The following is a 16,588-nucleotide window of genomic DNA, read 5'->3' on the forward strand; positions in this document are numbered from 1 at the left end:
GTGCATCCTTGTGTGTTGTGTGTTGTGTTGGCGCATCCTTAACTATAAAGTAATTTGTTTCATAATTTTGCCAGCCCAAGTGAAATCAAATTTGTATCAACTAATTATAAGTTTATTTTTTTTGGTTTTCAGATTCTTCATTCAAATCAACACCTGGATCTTTTATTTTTTCTTCCCAGCCCATCATCCATCCTTCTTGTCTAGTTCCATTGCGGGCTTGTGTCTGGCCTCTGCAGGGGAGCACACAGGGAGTCACAGATGTTGAGTGATTTATGACTTTAATTTCACTGATAGATTAAATATCATATAGCTGTAAGGGCGGAGCATTCATTACAATAACACCGCAGAGTCCAGTTTGCTTCATGTTGTGTGCTGGGATGCTGGAAAAAGCTTACTTCAACACTATAGTTTACTCAAAACAATTTGGGACTGCACGGGGAGTTTAAGATTCAGACGGGGATTCTGCTGATGTTAATTAAATATTAGAAATTTGACCTTGCAATATGTAAGAAAGTTTTCATTGACCGCTGTAAAGTAGTTTTGCGGGAGTACGATGGAGTTACGTTAGCGTAGTTACATCGGTCAGAGGTTCAAGTCTCTAAGATGTTTCAGCTCAGCATGTTGGTATTAGCCTGCATGTAGTTTTGAACTTGAATTTTTTCACACAACTACTTCTATTTTACACATCCATCCATATTTTTTCTTTTACGCATCGAATAAATGACTGGGAAAATCCCAGCAGCCCTCGCGCTCTCATTCGTCACCTTCAAGGGACAACAGAGGCAGATTACCGTAATGATGGTAAAATATCTAGATAGCCCCATGTCTCCGCTTTGAGACGCCATTTGAATTTACATGAGAGCACGACTGGGTGTGGAGTTACGCTGCTGGAAAGTCCGCAACCGCACTCTATCAGCGACGATAGGTTCCGACGCTATAGGGTTAAGCTAACTTGCGCTTGTTTATGCGTGTGCAGCGGCCATGATGTGACCTAGGGTAAGGTGTAATCTGACTGGTTGTCCTGTATATTAGTCATGTGACTGGATGGATGACGGGACGTGATCTACACAAAATGCCTTCGCGATCGACTGGTAGATCGTGATCAACATAATGAACACCCCTGCAATAGACCATTGCTTGGTTTCTGGATACTTAAATATTAACCTGGCTCCTGTCAAATTGATGTGTACCACTCTGAATTCATCAATCTGGAATGGCTCTTGCTGAAATAAATCAGGAAACACCACAATGTCATGATGTTTATTTGATTCTGATTGGTCAAATTCAATTCGGTTGAGAGAAAATGACAGACATATTTTCTGTTCACAAATGCTCAAAGCACTTCACATTTGTCATAAGATAATAGTCTGTATTTTCGCTAAAATAACCTGAAGTATGTCTATTGGCGTCGCTATCTTTGTTTTGGCTCATTTGGGGTGTTTCACCTTTGCTTCTACCCAAACCTTAATGCTGCTCTGTGATCCGTCCATGCACCATCGGCTGGGCCTAATTGCACCAGCGGGAGCGTGTCAAGATGGATTCTCGTGACTTTGTGAACGCACAGATATTGAGAGAATCCATCTTGCTGTGGTTACCTACATATAAGGCCTCTTCAGAATTCTGGACCCAAATCTTGGTTAGCTGTGCTTTTAAGGGCGAAAAGGCTACCTTCTTGGCATGGAAAATATTAAACTATTTCCTTCAGAATGTAACTTGTCTCTGCCAGTTTATTACCATGGTGATGCGATTACCTTCTGTAGAATGTTACACAGTATGGCATTAAAGTTAAAAAACTAATTTATTCCTAAAGAAATAGCTTAATAAACGCACATTTTTACAGTGAGTGGGTTTTCCCTTCCACAGATCTGACCTGTAACTTGGCCAGGTTTTCTTTCAGCCAGAATGCACAGTCGGGCTGCATGATTTTGGAGAGAAATTGAATCACAATTTTTCTGGCAAGTATTTTAATTTTGATTAGGTTTACAGTTTATGTTTAAAAGGTAGAATTCGCATTGTAAACAAGACTGAAATGAACTAATAAAGTAACACAACAATCATATGCATTTCAAATAGTAAAAGTCAAAACTGCAGGTACAAGATTTTATGATGGACATTCTATTCTTTCAAATAAATGTAGTTTTCTCAATTGCACAAACTCAAATTTTGATTCTATTTCTATATTTTGTTTCAGTGTAAACCCTGTGTGCTCTTGTATGTGAGGCTTTGTGCTAGCAGCTGAGCGTTGAAGAGAACAGGTTGCTCCGTCTGTCAGGGCTCGTCTCACCGCTCTTGACCTTTGCCTTTTAGCCGTGACAGCCCGGGGACGCTAGATACTGGATGTCCGCTGTTTACCCGAGCCTGTGCTAGCTAGATTAGCGCCATAGCTACACACTGGCCGAAACTGTGTGGTGCAGTGGAACGGCATAAGGATTTTCTGGCATGGCCGTTTGTGTTGTGTCAAATTGTCTCGCTTCATTTGAGAGTGTTGTTAGTCAGATGAAACAGTGTCCAGAGGTAATGCAAAAATTAAAGGCGCCATACCGTGTTTTTTTTTTTTTTTTACTATCAAAACATGAAAAAAACACAAAGCCATTTCACACTTACCTTATGCATTTGGAGCATCGGAATTATTCACTGCGATGAGTTCACAAGTGCTTCTCACAGCTTTCAGATGCCAGAGCGGAGTTTGGACGTCACAGTAATGCTAACAACAGCTAGCATGTTAACAGTGCACTTCCTCATTCTCAGAGGATACAATGCTTCATAAATAAATGCACACAGTGGTTTCATTTCTACCTTGAGAGCTGCTTATAAAATATATCTGTACTCTGGTTAAAAAAATCTAAATTTAATGTATTTAAAGGATTTATTTGATTAATTGTCATTGCTTTGCCTGGAAAGTTCCGCAGTATGGCATTACATTCTACTGTTTTTATTTCTCAAACATCTTGCAAAGTTGACCTGTAACTTGGTCTGTGAGTTGTCAGATGTATTGAAAAGGAGATACTGATGGATACTAAAACTTGTATCAAAACTAGATACTCATTTGAGCAAGTATCGATACTAAAAAAGTCACATTACCATTACCTGGTTATCTCCATGTGGAACATTTCAGGCAAACCTCCACCAGAAAAGTGACATCGTGTACATTCTTAGTGTATTAGTCTTTAGTGGAAAACGTAGCAGCGGGCCTATTGTTAGCCTGTGATGGAAGTGTAATCTGGTGCATAATGTTGTGTTGTCAGTGGACGTGCTGGTGTGAATGGACTGTGAATTGGGTTGGACTTGGTCTGCAGGCTCTTGGGGACATCTGCTCCCTCTGCGGATCAAAGCTGCTCCGTGCTTTTAGTTCCTGTCTAATTGCACATTCTGGACCATAGAGCTAATGCAGGAGCTGGATACTGCAAGTCACCGTTGGTTTAAGGTGAAGTTTAAACACCACCAGCTTGTCTAATGGAGATGTTATTGCTTTGTCTGGAAACTTCTCTATCTCCAGGGGGAAAGCAACTCCAGGCCACATTACAGGCCGGATGTGTGAAAAGGCGACTCAGCTGAAGTAAAGAAAGTAGGTTTTTGAATGTATTTTTTAAGGTAAAAACAACTGCAATGGAATAGATGTTATTTAGATGTGGTGCATTCCAGGCAAAGTAATAACATCCATGGAGATAAGCAGGCAGGCTACTATTCTGAGAGTTTGTGTTTGTTGTGGGCCTAGGTCAGAAGCTAAGCCTCAAGAAGATCAGCTGGTTAAAAGTCCACTTGGTGAAACAGATCCACGCAAAGAGCCTGGCAGCTGTGCAAAATTAAAGTTTAATTAAAGAGTTTTAAAAATTAAAATCTGTGACTTAAAAATGCTGTAAATAAACACTATACATTCATGTAGACAAAGCAGGGGGAGGGACAAATTAGAGTCATGTTTGTGGAGGTGCCTGGGAACTACTTAAGTATACATTTTTCCAAAAAGATACTGTAACTCAGTTCTACCCACGTTTGTTAGCATGTAGTATGTATCTTGATGATGACACACAACACAAATCCATTGCTGAGAAGAATACTTTTGTATTTAGTTGTATAAAATGTATTTAGTTACATTGCATTTTAATGCAGACAGAGTATTATGTATTCTCAATAACATCACATTAAATTTAATTAATTTATGGTGTAAAAAACTTTGGTTGTCCCATAGATTGTATGTATAAATGGACATAGCTAATCTGCTAGCTGCTACAGTCCAAATAGGAAGTGAGCATGGGTGCTCTTCTGACTCCATCAACTCTGGCTCCAATTCACTTTGCATTGAGAAGTTGTCTCCCCTCTCTCCAAAACTGCTGCAGTGAACCTCGTCATTTTGGTCTTAAAATGTTTGTATCATGATCCTGGTGTTTTTATTTCACTATTGTGTCCATGAATCAAGATATTAACATTAATTACAGACAAATCAGGCACCTTCTTTCCCCGAGGTTGCTAGCATTAGCAACAGATTTGATTGACAGTGTTGCTAGTCACCCACTCTCTGCTAAACCAGCAGTGGGGACGGGAAGGGGCATTACCTTCAACAGCCTCGCTCAGGATTGGCTCTTTGGTTGCTATGATATTTGCAGTCGGATTTCTTCATATGCAACTTTGCCCTGAATTCACCCCTATATGTAACTGCTAGCATTGATGAGCTTCAGTTGGCTGGGTCCTACGTTTCAAAAATCAGATACTAATCAATAGTAAAATTAAAATCAGTACTTGATATTAATTTTGAGTATCAAATATTGATGCAGCAAAATATAATAATAATGAAAAAAAAAGGCTTACACTTGTAATACGCTTTTTCAAAGCACTACACTATAGTCATTATTCATTCATTTCCACACTTGGTGATCTGCCCTGGGGCAGACTGACGGAAGCGAGGCTGCCAATCTGCGCCATCGGCCCCTCCAACCACCACCTATCATTCACACACACACACCACTTTCATACTAGTGGGTGGGTGTGGGTGAAGTGTCTTGCCTAAGGACACGACAGAACTTGGTCCGAGCGGGGCTTTCCGTTTGTTTATCACTGATTAGAGAAGGAAAAATCACACATGCACTTATCACAAGAGCTGTGTTTGCCTCTTACCAAGCAGTTTAAAGCCTCAAGTGCATGATCAAATATTGCCAGATATTTACTGTATTCCGAATACCATCAAACGAAAGAGTCACTACTAGAACACACTCAAAACTACTATTCTGAATATTATCACTACATATACTTAGTCACTTTCCAATACTGCACAAAGCTTATATTTTCTTGTTTCACACTTTGGCTTTGATGCAGTCTGAAGCGTCATTTGGTTGTGTAATGTAGGTCACACATGAGAAAGAGGCACAGAGAGGAGACAGGCTTTGTACATTTTTTTTTTTTTTTTTTTGGTAATTTAGCCCATCCTCACGAGGGGCCAGATTTACATAATCCGAGTATTCACTGTCAAAGCCTTGAAAGCATATCATGTGTATTCACAAAGCTAATAGTCCTTTGGTACAATGACAGAACACCAAATAAGCCAGTGTTGGACAAATCCTCCCCACTTTCTCTTTTGTGACGCGACAACAGCTGGATAAGTCAGGTGACGTACAGTACAGCATTTGAATGTTATTATTGAAATTCACGCATGAAATGTAGGTATTTTTTGGCAGTTGGATACTTAAAGCAGTTCAAAATGTCATCTGTATTGTTGTTTTGGCTTTTTTTCACAATTCAATTCACTTATCTAACTAGTTTTCCTTCAGAATTGAGAATTACGTTTTTGTGAGAGGCATAACATAAACCTGAACATGTGTCTTTTTTGCATTGCCTTCATTGCAGGTGTTTTTATTGCTCAAAAATCCCTTAAAACATGCATCTTTACTGGGTTCAGTTCTCCACAAATCTGGCTTGTAACTTGGCCTTGTGGTGTTACCTATTGTATGTGGATTCCCTGTCCCTGATTGGCTAATCCACCTGTCAATCACACCCATCTGAAAATAGTCAGATTCAACGCTGATCAGACTCGCATCTCCGTAAAGTATTGAAGAGGTGTTTTATTCTGGATCCCAAGCAAAATCCTAATCTACCCTAGTTATTTTTCAGATTTGTATAATGTTCAAGACAACACAAGAGCATCTCCAAACTGGTAGATCCACTAGAAAAGTTACAGAGTGCACCTTTAGCACTTACTATAGGCCAATAAACTGTTTCAGTATTTTATCACAGAAGCGTAACTTTTGAAAACATTACAAATTACAGGCTGTGGAGCTGTACAGTTTTAGAATGTGTTCACACTTGCACAATTTGCGTCATCGATCCCAAACAACCATCACCAACACTCACACACACACACACCACTTTTATACTAGGCAATGTGGGCGAAGTGTCTTGCCTAAGGACACAACAACTGTTTCCACTAGAGCCACCTGGAATTCCCAGCAGTCTCCCATCCAAGTACTAAACAGGCCCGCCACTTCTCTTATGCCAAATCACAACCTTTACCGAATATTCCCAGTACCTCTGCAAATGTACAGCCTCTTCCTCCTATAACTCATCCCTTCTTTCAAACCCCAGCTCCGATTGTTCTGCTGACAGTACCACCGCGGGGCCCCTCTTGCTCGACACGCAGCCCTGGCCCTTAGCCTAAACTGGGGATGTATTGTATATGCTGCTACCTCCGCTCCTCCAAACCTGAGCACCGGCCAAGAGCGCGAATCAACCAACCAACGGTGCTTTGGAGAGTTCCATGTGGAGAGGATCAGAACAGAGCGTGCGGTGGAGGGGGAGGTACAAACACCACAGCTATTCTTCCTAACCCGAGCCGGAGATAAAGAGCGTACCCAGAGGCGAGTGTATTTATGTTGAAAGGAGACGGTGAAGGCAGCCAACTGTAGAATGCGCAATGGTGGTGAAGTATCTTGGCATTAGGGCTTCAAGATTAATTGCAATTGAATTGAAATTGCAATTAGAAAAGGCTGCAATTTTTGACGTAACATCATTTCCTCCACAAACAACAGAATCTTCTGTCTTATTCTGTATACAAACTTAACGCTGTAGTTTAGATCTGTACAAACGAGCTTGGAAATGTGATTCTTGTATTAGTTCTTGTATTAGTTTGTCACTTCATACATACACACGATTTTTGCAAATGTGTTGAACAAAATCCTACTATTAAAACATACATTTATCTAATCACAACTGCAATGCTTGTCAGAAAAATCACAATTCAATTCCATTTCCCACATCATTCAGACCTAGTTGGCATCTCGGAAGGGTTGTAGGCAAGACGATGTAAACAAAGAACAAGATGGTTTGGAGACTGTGATAGCTCTAAGTATATGACAGAGCATCATGGAGGTTTGTGCAGAAGCCAAAGGCGAAGTGCCCAAGTTAACTAAAACAAACATGTTGATGTCGACAGACGCACTTGAACCTATTTTTTGTGCAGAAAACAAGCACTTGGTGCATCTGTGGACAGGGAAGATGTCTTTCATTCAACTGGATGTAACAATAAGTTTGATTTTTGTACTTGTTCTGAAATTGTGACACTGAGTACGACATTATTTTTTACAAGGGTTCTCTTATGTAAATCAATTAATTATTTCATTATGTCTATTTATTAGCCAATATTATTATTATCCAAGTCGAAATGATATAATTTATTTAGAGCGCTGATGGCTTTCGATATGAAGATTTGTCACCAAAATTTAGGACTATCTTTAGAATTATTCTGAAATCAGTATGTTTTACATGGAAAATATCTCTGGCCACAGCTGGTCTTAAAAAGCCACCCAATTCCATAGGAAAACTGCATACCTTCAACCCTGATGGTATCGATTCTTGGCATCGGCAGAACATTGACAAGTATGAGTATTGGCACCTGATATCAGACCGATACCTGATACTGGTATCAGTATCTGTGCATACCATTCTAATTGTGTTGACTGCAGTGCTAAAGCTTTGTGGGCTTCATGTGCCTTTCTCAAGATGACACGTCGTCTGCTTGATTCCATGGAAACAGAAAGTTAAAACTATATTTTGGAACATTCTCTATGGAGTTGGATACATTTTAGTACTTTATAGTTTACTTTATAACCCATGGAGACAAGCAGAGAGATTTTACAAGCATGGAGTTTTTATTTTAGTAGACTTTTGGCCAAATAGTTACACTCTGTGGCTTTAAACATAACATTTAGTTTCTTGGGCCCTTAATGGCAAAGACTAGCAGTGTAATTATTTGTACGTACATCTTTTACATCTTCATAGATTGTGGAACAGTTGGGGCCCCGGGCAGTTGTGCTCAGATAAAACAAATGGGACTAACCCTGGCAGAAGGAGCGAGATAAGACTCTGGTGTTTGTTGTACAAGTAATTGGCTCCACGGTATTAAGGCGCATAGTTTGTTGTCATTAGTCGTCCTGTATATTTTCTCTAGCCTGCGCCGATTACAGATAGGGGAACTGTTCCACCCCGGTCCGCCATATAAGTTACGACTTTGAGAGACGAATTGGCCTGTGGAATGTTCAGCCTGACAGTTAACCCTTGGCGTTCTGGGCGTTGTGGGCATAGTCGCGCGTCCTGACCAGCACACATACATGCCTGGGCAGGGGCAGTGTGGAAACTCAATGACACAAGTGTTTAGCAGACTTGCCGGCCTCCCGTTTCCCACACACCCCTCCCTCCCCCTCCCCTTAGCCCCTTCGGAGATCTCAAGGTCGCGAAAGGTCGGCGACATAGAGGCATGGCTTGGAAAGAGGGGAAATCACTGTAGCAGCATGAGAGTAGTCAACAGTTTAGCATTAAAGTTACAAGCTAATGAAACTCGGAAAAACTTCTTGGAATATGAGTGAAAATCTCTGTATTAAAAAAAAGAAAAATTGCATCACATAAACACAAATTCTCAATACCGGACCGATATCAATATCTTTGGAAACCGTCCGATATCACTGATAACTGTTAACCCATCCCTAGTCGTATATGTATAAAACTTTTATGGCTTATTTGGAATCGTTCACTAATACAATCCCTCCCCACCTCCATCTTTCACTCTCCATCTCCAACGAAGCTGTAAAACCATCAACCTCCTCAGCTCCTCAATCTCCTTCTCTCCACGACCAGTGCCTAGTTTTTTCCCAAGCAGCCTATTTGAGCAAAATATGTCTCGCCGCAGTACAGATATATTGTATAAGCAGCTCTTGAGGTCAAACTTTGTCTTCCGTGTAATGTCTGCATCTAATTATGAAATGTTTTATTGTCCGAGTATCAGGAAGTGAGCGGTTAGCATGCTAGTTGTTATTAGCATTAGTCAAAACTCTGCTCTGGTCTCTGAAACGTGTGAAAAGTACTTATAAACACTAATTACGATGCTTACAATTCATATGTAATTCATAAGGGAACATTTTAAAACGCACTAGTTCTGTTTTTCAAGGCCGTAAAATTCGGGTATAGCCGGGGCGGTGCCGGACAGTTTTGGTCGGAGGAGCTAATTTTGTCAACGCGGGTGCTCACTTAAAAAGTTATTTTGGAGCCTTTTAACCATGGAGCGTACCCCCAACCCCCTAATATTTTGTGTGTTTTGCTGTTTTAAACTAATTTAAATGTAGCTAGCGCCCTGTAGTCATTTATAAAACATAATATGTGATTCTTTATTTTACTGTACTCTCATTTTAAACATTTTGTAGTTGCCATTTGAACATTTTTTGTCAAAATTATGATATGAAAGTGGGGTAAAAATCATTGGGGGAGCTATGGGTGAGGATAGGTCATTCTAGGGTTGGCTTGTGCCCCCTCAAGCCCCCGTCCCGGCGCCGCCCCTGGGGTACAGCACCTTTAAACCCTTTGATTTTTATTTGATTTTTGTATTAATTTAACAAAAATAAACTAAAATTTCCCGCTTGACCATTTGGATTTTTCTCAAAATTGAGGTTACCAATGTCCTTGTACCAACTGTGCCAGAATTTTGTATCTTTTTCAGTTTCTTAAAATTTAAAGCTTCTACAACTGGCATGTCAGGCCGCAATCTGGGCTGTGAAAAGAATACTGCACCAGATGAATTCTTCAAAAAAAAAAAAAAAAAAAAAAATTGGTATCAATCCACATGGACACAATTTCAGAACAAAATCTTGACTGTTTGGATATGACTGATCTATACCAAGCCAATATGAAAAACAGGGCTGTACTGTATCCTGCATATTTCCTATTTTACTACTTTTTTTTTTTTTTTTTTTTTTTTTTAGATTTTTTGTATTTTTTAGATTTTGCTTTTCTTTTCTTTCAATAACAGAAAAAGTCCAGTGTTTTTTTTTGTTAAGTGGTACTGTGAAACTTTTCAGAACCACCAGTTGACATGATCTTAACTGATTTTAACTTTCTATTTGTTAAAGGAACAGTATGTAACCTGCGCTGTCACTATTTTAAAAGTACACACATACCTGGTTTTGTCATTCAGTGTTTTTGTAAGAATAAATGAGCTGCGATTGATTTGAACACGTTGACGTCATATCTGGGAACATATTTGAGTCGTGTTGTTTAAATCTCACTTATGGTTCCTTAAGTTTCAGGTTTTTGTTTTTGTTTCTAATGAGTCTGTGTGTTTTTGTTCCCACAGACATGTTGTGGACTGAGAGCTGAGATCTTCATCGGACTCGACAAGACGAGAAAAATGCCCTCTCCGACAGCACACGTCTGAAGTCTGTAAGTGTCTGACGGAACAGAGGAGAGGAAGGAGGGGAGGAGGAGGAGAGGGGCAGGAGGGGATGAAAGAGAGAAGGGAAGAGAGAAAGGAGGGGGAGGAGAGGAGGAAAGAAGGGAAGAGAGAAAGGAGGGGGAGGAGAGGAGGAAAGAAGAGAAGAGAGAAAGGAGGGGGAGGAGAGGAGGAAAGAAGGGAAGAGAGAAAGTAGGGGGAGGAGAGGAGGAAAGAAGGGAAGAGAGAAAGGAGGGGGAGGAGAGGAGGGAAGAAAGAGGGGAAGAGAGAAAGGAGGGGGAGGAATGGAAGAGAGAAAGGAGGGGGAGGAGAGGAGGGAAGAAAGAAGGGAAGAGAAAAAGGAGAAGGTGGAGGAGGAGAGAGGGGGGAAGAGAGAAAGGAGGGGGAGGAGTGGATGAAAGAAGGGAAGAGAGAAAGGAGGAGAGAGGGGGGAGTGGATGAAAGAAAGAAGGGAAGAGAGAAAGGAGGGGGAGGAGAGGAGGGAAGAAAGAGGGGAAGAGAGAAAGGAGGAGAGAGGGGGGAGTGGATGAAAGAAAGAGGAGGGGGAGGAGTGGATGAAAGAAAGAAGGGAAGAGAGAAAGGAGCGGGAGGACCGGAGGAGAGAAAGGAGGGGAGGGGGAGGAGAGGGGGAGGAGTGGATGAAAGAAAGAGGGAAGAGAGAAAGGAGGGGGAGGAGAGGAGGAAAGAAAGAAGGGAAAAGAGAAAGGAGGAGAGAGGGGGGAGTGGATGAAAGAAAGGAGGGGGAGGACCGGAGGAGAGAAAGGAGGGGAGGAGGAGGAGAGGAGGAGGAGTGGATGAAAGAAAGAGAGAAGAGAGAAAGGAGGGGGAGGAGAGGAGGGAAGAAAGAAGGGAAGAGAGAAAGGAGGAGGTGGAGGAGGAGAAGAGAGGGGGGAGTGGATGAAAGAAAGAGGGAAGAGAGAAGGGAGGGGAGGAGAGGAGGAAAGAAGGGAAGAGAGAAAGGAGGAGGAGGAGAAGAGGGGGAGGAGTGGATGAAAGAAAGAAGGGAAGAGAGAAAGGAGGGGGAGGAGAGGAGGAAAGAAGGAAAGAGAGAAAGGAGGAATAGAAGAGAGAGGAGAGGAGGAAAGAAAGAAGGGAAGAGAGAAAGGAGGAGGAGAGAGAGGAGAGAAGGAAAGAAAGAAGGGAAGAGAGAAAGGAGGAGGAAGAGGAGAAAAGGGAAAGGAGTAGCGGAAAAAAGAAGAGAAAGAGGAGAAAAGGAAAAGAAGAGGAAAGGGAGGTATGAAAAAGGGAAAGAGAAGAAGGAAGATGAGAGGAGAAAGCAAAGAAGGAAAAGAGGAGGAAGAAAGGAGGAGAACAGAAAGAAAGGAGGAAGGAGGAGAGGTGGATGAGAAGGGTGGGAGAGACAAAAAAGGAGTAGAAAAGAAACAAGTGGAAGAGGATAAAGGGAAGAAGAAAGTAGGGAGGGGAAAAGGAGGATGAGGAGAGGGGGAAAAAATTACGGAAAAATTTGAAAAAAGAGGAGGAATGAAGAGGAAGGGAAGTATGAAAGAAGGGAAGGGAAGGAGAAGGAGGAAGATGAGAGGAGAAAAGGAGAAGAAGAAAAGAAGGAAGGAAAAGAGGAGGAGATGAGGAAAAAAAGAAGGGAAATAAAAGAAAGAGGTAGGAGAGGAAAAACAAAAGAAGAGAAAGAGCAAAGAGGGAGGAGAGGGCAGGTAGGAGAAGAAGGAGAGGAGAAAAAAAAGGGAAAAAGGAGCATGAATGAGAAGAAAAAGAAATGTGAGAGGAGGAAGTAAAGGTTAGGAAAGGATAAAAGAAAGGGAAGAGGATGAGGAGCGGAGAAAACAAAAAGTGAAGAGTAGAATAGAAAGAAGGGATAGAAAAAGGAGGGGGGGAAGAGGGGGAGAAGAAGGCCCGCTGGCACGAGACAGGGGAGCGTGAACCCCGACAGCTGAACATGCGAGTGCCTGACTGGGTGCACGCTCTTCGGCCCGGTGGTGGTGGTGGTGGTGGTGGGGTGGAGGGGGCGGGTGGAGGGGGTCATGGTGGAACAAAAGGCATGTGGACAGCTGCCTCCTCCCTGCCACCAGCCCCTGATCCAAAGGGACGTTACACACACATGTGCAGAGGAGCGGAGAAGCTGCGGAAGTAAGAAGAACTAGAGTGACCACATTCTGAAAATTAAAACTGGGACACACCCGGGTCTTTCTTGATGCACTTGTGAGTCAGTGTATTATCTGAGAGACTTCTGCCAATGCATTTTTTTGTGTTCTGATCATTTCCAAGCTCAATTTTGTGTATTTTGGCTAAACACGTGACGATATATATTCCCCTCTTAATTTTTGGCTGGTAGCAAATTAGTGAAAAATTGGGAGAAACGGGACATGTGTTGTGTAAAACTGGGAAAAATCAGTGGGTTGGCAAGTTGTTTTTTTGTTTTTTTTGTACAGCACAATTCGTACAATAAGTAATTTGAAGTGTTTTACAGAATGAGAAAGACATTAAAATCACAATACAAACAAATCAAAACATAAATAACCATCATAAATTAGCATTGAAAGAGAAAAATGCAGAATATAAACCTTTTGGGCACCAGCAGGAGGCCGGTCCCTGAAGTCCTCAGAGTGCGAGTTTTGGATAAATCCATTGGGGCAGGGAACATAAAGCTGAAAAACTCAATTAGGATGCTAGGAATGCTTGTGCAGGACTAACCAGGTATTGTTTTGATTTTTGTAATAGCTTCACTTTTGTCTGTATTTCACTTTTAATCGTTGCAATTTTGCGTCAGGTTTCAGATGAAGTCGTGACGTTCTGAACTTTGCCCCCATCTGAGCATAAAATTCCTTTCTATAATATGAAAACAACCAGTAGTAGGCGGATAGGTTGGAAGGTTGATGGTAGGAATGTATCATAGGATCATTTGCATATGTTTCTTGTTCTTGTTTCTTAAGACAAAAGAATACCAAATATTATCTAACATTTATCTATACAGGACATGTTTCAGTTGTATAACAGTTTAGCCCTGCTGTCATAACAGAAGAAGTGCTCTTTTTGGTGTGAGATAGCTTGTGAGATACGTGTAAATTGGCAAAGTTTGAGTGTTTTAAGTGTTAATTTAAAACTATTGCATTAGTCATTTGTTACTTCACTCTTCCAAGCTCGTGCGAAAGTATATGTGTTTTAGCAAAATGATCCTGGGTTTTTCAGAGCTGGCTGGCTTACAGTTTGATGGCTTCTATTTTGTTTGTTTTTTTGTGTACACCGGCTGGCAATTTTCCACGATGTACCTTCTCATAAGTGCTTTTTTTTTCCTTTTCTCAAGTAAATTGCAAAAAATATAGGTTGGGTTCACTTGACACTACAATATTCAAAGCCACACATAGTTTAGACAGGTCCAATTCTGTGGTGGAATTCACTGTTTAACTGTAGACATGTTTACCTGGTTTATGGTTAATATCTCTGTATTCACATGTACCAAAAAACGACACAAAGTTCAGTGTCTTCAGTGCCAGATTGAACTAAGGTATAGATTTACGGTAAATGGGAAAAGGTCACATTTTTACATGGCGCTTTTCCACCTTCAAGGCACTCAAAGCGCTTAACGTCAAGGAACCACTCACCCATTCACACACTCATTCATACATCCATCGCCCTCCATTTATCTTTTTAACAATAACTTAAAACACGTGATCAACATTTGTAGATTCAGTTTGGTTATTTCTTTACAAAACAGTCCATTACCCGTACAGTTATATACACCCCTGCCCCGCATTTGAAACTACGACATAAAATTATTGAATATCTTGAGCACAAGCTATAAGTTGGGTTCACATTACATCCCGACATTGTAAAATTCAACATTTGCGGATCATACGCTTAAACATTTCTTTCAAAAACATCGACTCTCCCATAGAGTTATATAGGCCCCTGCTCGCCATCTATGACATCATCAAATTCAAGAACGTGAACCCGACCTATCGAAATCCCCATACATATCGTCTTTCAAGTCCCTCCATAAAAACATGCCTTCCGACCCATGTCTAAAACCCGTCTACCGCTATGAGCCCAACTGCCAACATGGACACTGACGAATTGGTGGCAGTTGCTAGAGGCATATTAGGGCAAAGGGGGTCCAGGGGGAGGAGTTAGAAGCTCGGAGGGGAAAGCGGGGGGGTGTCACGGGAGCGTGGCCGGTTGGGTGGGGCGGCGGCGTGCAACAGGGTGGGGTGGGGGGGTGGGGGCGTGAGGGGGGGGCTTGTCCAGTGGTGGGGAGGGCAACTTGGGGCAGTCCGAAGCTAGTGAGTCGCTCCAGTGGCAGTTGTCATCTGAGGAAGGGAATGGTAGGAGGCTACGTGTGCTGTCGGGAATGGAACTCTTGTGAAACTGAAATTCTATTGAGGACACGGATTTAGCGGTAAGAATTTCGATTTTCGGATTTGGATTTTCGAAAAAAAGCTCATTTCACTAACATCATGAAGACCTTTACAAGTGTGACCGTCCAGTCCGTGTACATGCTAGCTTACCATTTCTCAAAATTCCCATGCTCGCTATCAAGCTGAGAAGTTTGTCCTCCCAGCTGTCGTGGTCTAATCAACCCAGGAAATGTTGGGGTTGGGGGTTGTAGTAGTAGTAGTACAAGAAGTGGGGGGCTAACGCTACTCGCCTGGCGCCAAGGGAACTTTAAAAATGGAGATAGCGAGAAGTGCGATGTGAGTTGACATGGGGGGGCCTGGTTGGTATCGTGGGCCGCTGCGAGTCGGCTCCTCCTCAGAGAAGCTTGCCTGTAGTGGGGCAGGAGAAGCGGGCTGAGTGGGGGGGGGGTTAGGTAAGATTTACGGTTAGCCGTGTGCGTTGTTGTGCCTCTCGTAATGCCACACCTGTTCAATTTGTTATTTACATTGGGGATTTTTACAACATGCCATTCACGCTCTTTGGCAATCGTTAAAACTGACTTAAACGATACATAAACTTGAAATTCTTGTTTATTGTACAAGCTGAACTGCTACCTTGTTCAAAATGGAGTAGTTGTGAGTCTATTGGATTTTATAATAATTTAGTTGATTTATTTATTTATTTTTTTCACTTTAAATTGGATTTTACATGTGTTACGTCAGTTTTTCTTTTCTTGAAATGCTTTTAGTCCAGAATTATGATGCTGGTTTACGGCTCTGGAAGGTAACGAAGTAAAAGTAGTAGAGCACTGTACTTATGTAAAACTTTAGGTATCTGTACTTCACTTGGGTACATTTTACAGTGGATACTTTTTTGTTCACCACATTTGAGAGCAGGTATCTGTACTTTCACTACATTTTGAACTGTACTGAAAATTAAAAAGTGCTTTCCATATAATTTGAGGGATTATTTTTACAATGGTCCTGACTAAAGTTTTCCAGTTCAAGCTTCAGTTTTGAGCAAACAAAAATAAATACACAAAATTCGTAAGAAAAATTAAGACATTGATTCGTATTGCTACTTTTGACCAAAATATTTAACAGGTACTTAAATACTTTTACTTAAGTTGTTTTTTTTCATGTGATACTTTTACTTGCAGCTAAATTGAGTGCTCCATTCATCACTTCCTGTTTTACAACTTTTGAAACAGTGACATTGAGATTTTGTGGTTTGAATAACAAAGTGAAATTCCAGTTCACTTTCGTTCACACTGTTCGTCTATGCTACAATAGTTTCTTTTTTAATACAATTTTTATATTATTAGAAAATGTCATCTTCTATTTTGAATGAATGGCATGCAAAGTCATATGTTAATAGTTGTTGGGGTGTAGATTAACAAAAAAAAGAGAGAAAATCCAATTCACTGTCACTTATGCTACAATGTTTTTTAAATATACTTTTGATACTATTTGATTTTTTTTTCTTTTTTTGTGTACATGTTAGTAGTATTCAGGGAAATTCTACTACAACCTCACACTTTCT

The 16,588-nt window shown here is 41.1% G+C and overlaps 1 protein-coding gene across 10 annotated transcripts in view; it reads left to right on the forward strand.

The window, feature by feature from the left end:
- Window positions 1–16,588, forward strand: part of mef2d (myocyte enhancer factor 2d) — a 161,983-nt gene that overhangs the window by 38,538 nt on the left and 106,857 nt on the right. For 8 of the 10 annotated variants that reach the window (XM_055228221.1, XM_055228223.1, XM_055228224.1 and 5 more), the window contains exon 1: window positions 14,958–15,068. The gene's annotated coding sequence lies outside the window, so the exon portion shown is untranslated. Of the gene's footprint in view, window positions 1–10,603; window positions 10,690–14,957; window positions 15,069–16,588 lie in introns of those variants that run through there. The other 2 variants (XM_055228222.1, XM_033981253.2) reach the window with 1 other exon arrangement.

The sequence above is a fragment of the Periophthalmus magnuspinnatus genome, chromosome 16, assembly GCF_009829125.3.
Source record: "Periophthalmus magnuspinnatus isolate fPerMag1 chromosome 16, fPerMag1.2.pri, whole genome shotgun sequence".
Lineage (NCBI taxonomy): Eukaryota > Metazoa > Chordata > Actinopteri > Gobiiformes > Gobiidae > Periophthalmus > Periophthalmus magnuspinnatus.